The 9,329-nt window shown below is 41.7% G+C and overlaps 1 long non-coding RNA gene across 4 annotated transcripts in view; it reads right to left on the reverse strand.

Moving 5' to 3' along the window:
• LOC147197920 (uncharacterized) overlaps positions 1-9,329 on the reverse strand; it is a 40,130-nt gene that overhangs the window by 6,731 nt on the left and 24,070 nt on the right. For 3 of the 4 annotated variants that reach the window (XR_015102347.1, XR_015102349.1, XR_015102348.1), the window contains one exon: positions 2,091-2,322. This is a non-coding gene — a long non-coding RNA (uncharacterized LOC147197920). Of the gene's footprint in view, positions 1-2,090; positions 2,323-9,329 lie in introns of those variants that run through there. The other variant, XR_015102346.1, reaches the window with a different exon arrangement.

Below are 9,329 nucleotides of genomic sequence, written 5' to 3' on the forward strand. Positions count from 1 at the left end.
ACTGTGATGTCATTTCAGTCGACAGCAAATGGCAAAATGGCTGCACCCTACGATGGACAAAAATGCGTGGATTTTGCTTCATTCATATTCCGCAAATGCAATATTAACCCGAATGCTTCAGAGAAAGTACTGTCAAGACAAATTTGGGGTTGAATCCACTTTTAAGGTGAGGTTCAGCAACATTCTGAAATGTTTTGCTATAAATTTGTGTAAAATGGTAAAATCAGTATTGTACAATCATTTATAGGTCAAACTTGAACCAAAAATAAAAATATCTTATGATGTGTTAGAAAAAAAGGCATTTTTAAATAATCGTTAAAAATAAGTTTCGGGATGCATAAAGCCATCTCTGATTAAAAATTGCTGTTTATGAATGTTATTAGGATCGAGCAGTGACTGCTGCAAGGGCCCCAATGTTTCTGTCAGAATTGTTATTCTTCTCTGCAAAAAAATGGCGTTTTTGACCTTTTTGGGTCTGTAGCCCTACCAAGAGAAGTTGAACAAAAATGTCCGTGGGTGCGCCATGCAAAAAACGTCGGCAATGTGGACACCACACGAAGCATTGTGTTTGCTGAAATGATGTAATTTTGCCACGTAGAACCATGCGGACCTCAAACCGAGCTGTCGTGTGTAAGTTTTCATTTTTAATGGATTCCAAACAAGACCTGCACTTGAACAAATTAAACCAGCACCCTGAATTTATGTTCAATATTTCATTTTATTAGTGGAATGATTTTATTTTGTGACATCACAGATAGCTTACATTCTGCTCATTTACGATGCTACCGAGGTCCATGAATCGGTTGTTGACTATATTGCTAGCCAGAAACCCAGCAGACAATGTAGCTGTAGAATTGTAGCACACAGAAATCTACATTGTATGCCAGGTTCAGGACAAAGCAAATCGATGAGCTTCTGGAGGCCAAACAGGAAGCCTTCAAAGAAGGATGGTGGAAAAGTTGTGACAGAGAACATCCTGTCTGCGGGGGTCACAAGATGGAGACTACCCCCCGCCGCCCCACCTCTCCAATGGCGCGGCCAATCGGGAGGCTCGGAACGTAGCGGGAAGTAGGGCGAGCCGCCAGAGACCCAGTAGCCAGATGTAGCTGCTGATTGCTACACAGGATCTACACTGCCTACTGAGCAAGTGACGGCGGCCGTGCGCAAAGACATCCGGGGGCCGAGTCCGTCTGCAGGAGAAGAGCACGGAACATCCCTTTAATACAAGTCATGGAGCGCTGCCCGAGGGCACGGAAGGATATGGGAGATTATCCGCTGACGAACATCTCCAAGCATGGCTTTATCAGTCGCAGATTCCTGTCATTCTTTCCCATTAGCCCCGAGGCCGTGCCGGCTCCAGCTACAACACATAATGGAAGCACTGAGCCGGCCTTAATAAAATACCACCCGTACACATAGGTGAGGAGCCCGACGCCGCATACCTGAGAGCTCGTGACTGCCACGTTGATCAAATAGATGGCAGCCAGCTGACGGTCACTTGATTCCAATGTTGCTTTTATTAAGGACGAAATGTGCCTGGCCTTCTCCTCAAATGACACACATTCCAGCCATTAAGGCTCTCCTTCTGTCACGTTGTCATTGTCACGCTGCACTGTTGCGCCACGCTAATGCCAAATGTAGGAATACCAGAAAGAAGATTTCGTGGCTAATGTGGAATGCCAAAAGACTCGAAGCGAACACCTTCAACGGTGGACCCTTGGAAGTCACTGTTTTGTTTCTTATTTTGGTTGCTTTTCGAATAATTGCTGTCTCCAAAATGTTACTTTTTAAAAATTTTAAATAAAGAAAAAACCTTTGGAGGTATTTGCTTCTTACTATGTAGGTTGTCATCTATTCTGTTGCTGTCAAATGTTGTCTAAATATTTTTATTGTTTTTAGCCTGAAAAAAACCCACTTGTTTTTATTGTATGGAAAAAAAGAAAGATTATGACACGTTTTTTTTAACGTTGGATATTATCCATTACAGGGGTGTACAATGAAAGAAATGTTACCATCAAAATTTTTTCTTCAGGTTTTTGGATTAAAAAAAACTTTTTAATCACAAAATTTGGAAGACATGGTATTTAAACAATAATGCTACTTAAGAATCTCCAAAATTTCATTATACTTCTTAGTATATGAAATGGAAAAAAAATTGATAAAAAATAGAACATACATAGTTTTATTTGTACCTTAAAAGCAACAACAAATATTTTTCTTAACGGAAAAAAGGAGGATGCAGGTGAATATTTACCTCTCTTAAAGGCTGTGTCCAAAAGGGTTTCTTTTGGAACTCCTGGGAAATGCTTGACCATGTTTGAGCTGAAACAAAGCACAAAAAGATCGGTCAGCATCCGAAATGTTACCGGCAGACAGTGTAATCACAATCGTGGCATGACTCCACATGGAGATCCAATATTGGTAATATTGCAGACATGCTCAGGTCGGCGGATCCATGAGAAGGAGGGCTACACTACTGTGGGAGTGGTTACCACAAAGTCAGTTATGGTCAATCAAAATGGCTTCTTTCATTCCCTTTAAATGCGGCGTGCTAGTTACACTCTAGAGTTTTGACAGAGCGGAAGAGCATTTACGCCATGAAGTGGGCACTTGGACACCGCCCACCACCCATATTTGTTTGTTTGTGACGGCCAGCCCCAAAGCCTTGCCATCTCCTCATCACCACCATGTACCACCCAGTGCAATGATTTAGAGTGTTTGGTGCCGGCTGTTCAGATGTTTATGAATGAAAAATGTCACATTAGACCAGCTGTCTAGCAAGCAGCTGTCAAATTAGTTATTGTCTGAGCAGGCATAAGGTTTAGATTGACTTCTACCACCAAACTGTCATCCCATCAGGCGCACCTCCAAGACACTCTTTCTACTGCACCGGCCCGCCCAGTTTGGTGGGGACCGGTCTGCCGAATTGGCAAACACGCGCGGCGAGCCTTGTGTTCGCACAAACACCGGGATCCACTGTTTTTTTTGCAATGCTGTCTCCAAAGATCGGACCCAGTGTGTTAGCATTTGTGAGCAGGATTGCGCCAAAAGAGACGAATCTACAAAAATCTGATGCCAATTCAGGAGTTTCCAACATGACCAACGTGGCCACTTGTCCTTCCCAAGAAGTGGGAAATGAATACTGAATGGGATTCAGCGGGGCTTGGTGCTAGTCTGTTTCTTTTATTAGCATCAAACATTTACAAATTGTCACTGTCTAATGAAAAGCATGAGTCACTTTTTCTTTGGTCTACATAAGTCTATCTAATATTCATGACAGTTGTTGTAAAAATATATGCTTTTTTTTTTCTATATCATGTTTGTGTATTTTTGCTGCTGCTATTCACTTTGCTGGCCAGGTCACCATTCTAAAAGAGATATTTTGTCTCAAGTGGTCTTTTACTTGGTTGAAAAAATTTTGATACTAATCATAATCGCTGCTGTAAAAGCATTTTCTCATTGCAGGGCTGTCTTACTGCATTTTAAAGTGGTGTTTTTCACCCAGAAAATTCTCAAATATTGTTTGCACCCGCCCTCATCCCCAAGAGAAAGAACAAAAATCACAAGATACGGAGATATATAAGATGAAGAAAGAAAATATGCCTTACAATCATGTTGTGTTAAAGATATCGTCAGCACTGCAGGTTCAGGTGTGATATTAACTCGACCAGATCGTCGAGGTTGAGTTTGCTCTCAGGAATGAGAGAGATAAAGGTTCTAATCTCTTAGTTACGTCTTATCTCGGACTTTTCTTTCCATGCTTTGGTGATGGTGACACCTCCGCCGTATCGGCACATGAAACAATCCCGTTTTTTTCCACTGGAAGTGCCGAGTGGAGTTGTGATAGTGGCTTGAGGTCGAGGTTCAACAGGGGAAAAAAAAGACTAATACAAACATGTATTTCTAAATACTTTTTTTTTTTTTTAGCTGAAATGCAAAGACACACAATCTTTGTAGTTTAAGGATACAAATTAAAAACTATTCACACTCACACTCACACCTTGGGAAAATTTAGAGTGTCCCATTAACCTGCCATGCATTTTTTCGGAATGTGGGAGGAAACCTACGCAGGCAACGGGGAGAATTTTTTTTCATACTTCCATAATGTGCTGCTTCTGTTTAATTTTCTGCTGAAAAAACTGAATTTCTTCATGACAGGAAAAATGAAGGCTTGATGTATTCAAAAATTACATTTATCATTGAAAAAAATGTCTTGTTTTGTCACAAATTAAAAAAATAATATTTAGGGGAAACGTAAAAAAAACGTTTATTTTTTAAATAAAACAAAACAAAAATAGTATACATTGTATATACAATGTATACATTCTATCAATCAATCAATCTATCCATCTATCTATCTATCTATCTATCTATCTATCTATCTATCTATCTATCTATCATCCATCCATCCATATATTCTTATTTTTGTGCTTCTAATGTCAACTTTACTGTTGTAAAACCAAGAGACTCATATACTATAAAATTATATAATATTTGGGGATATAAAGACAACAAAATTGACCAATTTTGACTTTACATTTTGTTTCCTGTTTCCTTGTTTAAAAAAAGGAAAAAAACTACATCCCAAGATTTTACTGTACTGGGCAGTCACTTCTTGTGAAACAAGAATTCCTTCAATGTAAGCTATTATGCAAGAAAAGAAATGATGTCAGAACATTTTCGAAAATCGCTTTAAAAAAACCCTGAAAAATAAAGATTTTTTTTCAGTTTAAAACAGCCTTGCAATAATTTGGATATTTGCATCGGACACCGACGATATTACAACCCAGGTTGTTTTCAAGAAGCTCCATGAGACGGTCCAAAATAATACAACAATAACAACTTTTGTGATGCACTGCAAGTTGCACACTGGAGAGGGGCGGGGCCAAGCATGCCATTCCATTCCTGCCTGCACTGGGCAGGTCTATTCCTAGAGTGTGGTGAATGGCAGTTGATGTGGGTTTCCTCTGAGCTGCCTGGAAGATGACTGGGCCTGACCACATCCACATTCACACACACACAGACACACGCATTCACAAAGTGACAACTGCAACTGCTGCAAACACACACACACACACACACACACACAGGAGAGCACATTGTGGGGGAAGCAAAGAGGAAGTGAATTATTACCCTGCCTAAGCCTCAAAGTAGGGGGTGACCACTGGTCAAAAATGTGTGCGTGCAAACGTACATTGGATTTTTGTTGCAAGCGACACTGGTTAGTGAGTGTGTGTGTGTGTGTGTGTGTGTGGGTGTGTAGGAGGATGCGTGAGCTGGGTGTGGATGCCTTCCCTTTCTCTCGACTGCATGTGGTACACTTCATCTCCAAAGCGCTCCACTGTTTCATCAAATAGGAGGTAGTGGCAGTGGGGGGACACTACGACGGACATTGCGGGGTTACAATAATACCACGCGTTATCCTATTAAATGTGAAATGCGTTGAAAATAACACGTGCTCTTACAGATCCATGTCCACAATTGTGTGGCAGCCACTAGGAGATGACCACATTTCCTTGAGGGACTAATTGGTCATTTGTCCTTGCTTTCAAGGATTGTTCTTAGTTCTATGCCAATGTTGTATATATGAGTGGAATCCAACGGTACCTCTGGAAATTATGGTCAAAAGATGCTTCCCATTTTGATTGGACTGATTCACGACGCGATTAATTGGAGAGCAATTTCACGCCATCGACTAAATTTGCAAAGATTAATTAATCAATCATTAAACCGCTACCAATGATTTGCTGCAGACAGCTGTAGGGATGTAATAACAATGAAAAAATATGATTTCTCGCTATTATTTGGACCAAAGTGGTTCGGGATAATTGAAGATGAAGTACTGTAGTAGACGAAAAACAACATGTTAGGCTAGATAGGACAGGTCTATGTATTAGCAAGGCTATACCAATCCACATATGAAGGAAACCTCAGTGTAATGTACCATTGTGTACCTCACATCATTATATCTGAAGTTGTACAATTATTTATTATTAGGGTGGTATCATCGACACATTTGTCGCAAAAGACTGTTTTGGGGTCAAGTACATACAGTCCGATAATTAAAGCCTTCGGCGTTCATTAATGTGAGTTGTTTCTTGAAGGACATGACAGTCACGTTGGAACGCAGCGTGTCCACACTTTTGTGCTAACGCTTCACAACATTTACTACGCATCTCATGTGCCTCAAGAGTCGCATTATTAACCAAAACAATACAGCATATGCTAACACAGACGCTCAACAAAACAGGCTGTATTTCAAAATGAAAACGTATCGTGGTGTTATACCGTGACATGTCAGCGTTAATGTTGGTTAAATTGGGAGTCAATCTACAAAGTGCTCTCAAGGATTGCCACCAGGCCAGCAGCCAGAAAGAGACATCAGCAATTAGATATTCAGGTCCACTCGAGGCTGACTGGTGGAAGAAGGATGACAGAATCCTTTTCTGTTCCCCGTCCAAAGGTTTTTACTATCCCAGAATAGTAGATCAAGCAGATGGTCGATGCCACACAGGCTGGCGAAATCTGTTTTCTTTCTTTGTCGCTTATATTAAATCCCTCGCTGTAAAACTAAACCCAGAACGGCTCCAAGTGGTGGTCATGAGACACTCACATCAGCCCAGAGCCAAGGGGAGTCTCCAGAGGGAGCCCCTTTCCTCGTACCCCGGCCTACAGACACCCCTTCCCGGGCCCCTCCAGCGGGCTGGACTGATGGGAAGGAGCTGGCACATTGACCAAGAAAAAGTAAACTTCTTCCTTAAGCTGATTTTTGCTTCTTAAGGCCTGGCAAAAAGAAACGGGATGGAAACAGATATTGAGACGAGAAATGGATAGATTCACAATCAGAAAAAATCCCTCTTGTCATCCGTCAGCTTTTGGAGGTCATGCTATTTTACGCTCGGACCAGAGGTGCACCCTGACAGCCATAAATCTGCTTCATTAGGCTCAACAAAAGGCGATGTGGAGGCTACAATGCCATAATGCACACTCTGTTTGCAGTGCAACCTGGCTGCCCTAGCCTGACCTGCCTCCATCCAGAATGTTAACACCATGTCGATGGTGTCGAAATGCACCACAGAGAACCTGGACAGTCAGTAAGCTGACATGGACGCTTTTGTCGAACTACGACCATTGTCTAGTTCCGCACAAGCACAAAGTGAATGTCTCAGTTGAGCATGTGAATCTTTGGTGAGCTACATTGACATCAATACGTCAAATGAGCTACAAATATTTTCGTCAAGCTATGACAACATGGTTTCCCGAGGTGATCTACAACACGGCGAATGAATGTATTTTTTAATCTATTTGCGCTACGGCAACGTGAATCTCGAGTTCCGAATACGTAAATATCTTAGTTATGAAAACAATAGGTGTCTTCAACGTAAACATGTTAGTCACGCTGTGACAACATTATTGGCTTAACCAATCTGCGTCCGGGTAAATGTCTTCAACATAAATATTTCGGTCGCGCTCTAACAACATAAATGTCTTAAGTCCTTTTCAAACTGCACTTGGTTTTCTTGGCATTTGCTGTGAGGCAGCGTGCACAGTACCTGGGTGAAAACCTGCCCATATTTGGAGATGCTTGCGTAGCACCCTATCAGGAAGTACAGTAACTGGGAGGCTTTGGCGCGAGTTAGTCTTTTGCTGTTGGCAATACGAAATCACTCAACCAGCCTCTCTCCTATTGGATGAGCCTTTCATACGTCACTGCGAAGGCGCTCTTGAGTTGGACATGTTTGCGTGTCACGTGGTGCAAATGCCCACCTTTCAGCCATTTCGCCCTCATGCCCTTGCAGTTCTTAAACTGGGTTTGTCCTTGCCGCACTACGATGTCAAAAGGCCTTTCGCTGAACTACAGCAACACAAAAACGTCAGTCAAGTTCGGACAATGCTACGCTATGACCGAACAAAATGCCTTAGCCGAGCTATGGCAGTGTACATGTCTTCAACGTGACCCTATGTGAGCTACAATAACAACTGTCTTATTAGCTCTCAACAAAAAAAAAATATATATACAGTATCTATATAATTCAAAGTATCATAATACAGTAATAAAACCCATGCACACACCAGTAACTTCATCATTTTGACACGATCGAGAGGGTTTTCTTTTTTTTTTTTTTCAAATTGATCTCGACAGAATGGCTGTAATGACACTCATGAATGACTAAAGCCTAACATAAAAATGAAGTTTGAAACGGAGGCACGGACAATTTAATTCAAGGTCAACAGGTCTATAAATTTTAACTTTTGCAAAGATTTAAAAATTTGGAAAGTATTTCGAAACAGTTATTCAGATTGTTAATGAGGCTTGAGAAACCCCTTAAACTAATCCAGTATCGGTGTAAAATCATGTTTGCTCATCCCTGGTTAATTTTTTAGGGAGAAAGAGAAGACGCATCCTGCGTCGTGATTGCTCATTGTCCTTCTCTTGTAAGACCTAAGACCAGTGCTGGCCTCACAAGCTTTTTAAGTAGTTTTGAAAAGATGATGTGAGAATCGAGCGTGGTCACAGAACAAATACGTAAACTTGTCCCATTGCAGTACTTTGTAACCCGCCCTATCCAAGTGTTCCCATCCGCTGACAAGAAATTCAGTTTGTTACTGTTCATTCCAGATTTTTTTTCAGTTCGGGTATTTTAATAAAATTCAATTTGTCAGTTCTGCTGGTGAAATGGAATTGTCTGATTGCATGCTGGATATCCTCCGATTCCAATGCGAACCTGATCAGCAGGCGTCAGAGTTGAGTTGCAACGTTCCGGGCAGCTTGTATGCTATCTAGGTGAGTGCTCTATCCTGGCTGACGTGCTTCCACTTTGAATAATCAACCTGGCTGAGTCACTCCGTTCACTGATTACCTTCAGAAAACAAAAGGAACACCTTAAGAACAGGCCGCCCAATCATCTTACTTTTCCATGACGTGCGTCCGCCATGGACACACACACACACACACACACACACACACACACACACACACACACAGACACACACACACACACACACTTCAACGCACTACATATTGGAATTCAGAGTGAGGCCCAGGTAGGGGAAGCTATGCCCATATATGAGCATAGGAGGAACCGGGCCAGGTGTGTGTGTGTGTACACACACACACACACATACGCACACACGCACATTAAGCGTAACCGTGACGTTGCCTCCAAGCTCTTAACTCCAGCCAGAGAACAGAAGCGCTGCCATGTTGCTATATAAACAAGCGTGGCGTCACACAGCCAGCGAAGTGAGGGAGTTGACATTGTTCTGCTATTGAGCACACTTTTACTTGCGTAATCCCACTTCGAAAAAAAAAATTAATTGGGCATGTC

This window comes from Hippocampus guttulatus, chromosome 11 (genome assembly GCF_054856545.1).
Source record: "Hippocampus guttulatus isolate MCC_2025c chromosome 11, RoL_Hgut_1.0, whole genome shotgun sequence".
Classification (NCBI taxonomy): Eukaryota; Metazoa; Chordata; class Actinopteri; order Syngnathiformes; family Syngnathidae; genus Hippocampus; species Hippocampus guttulatus.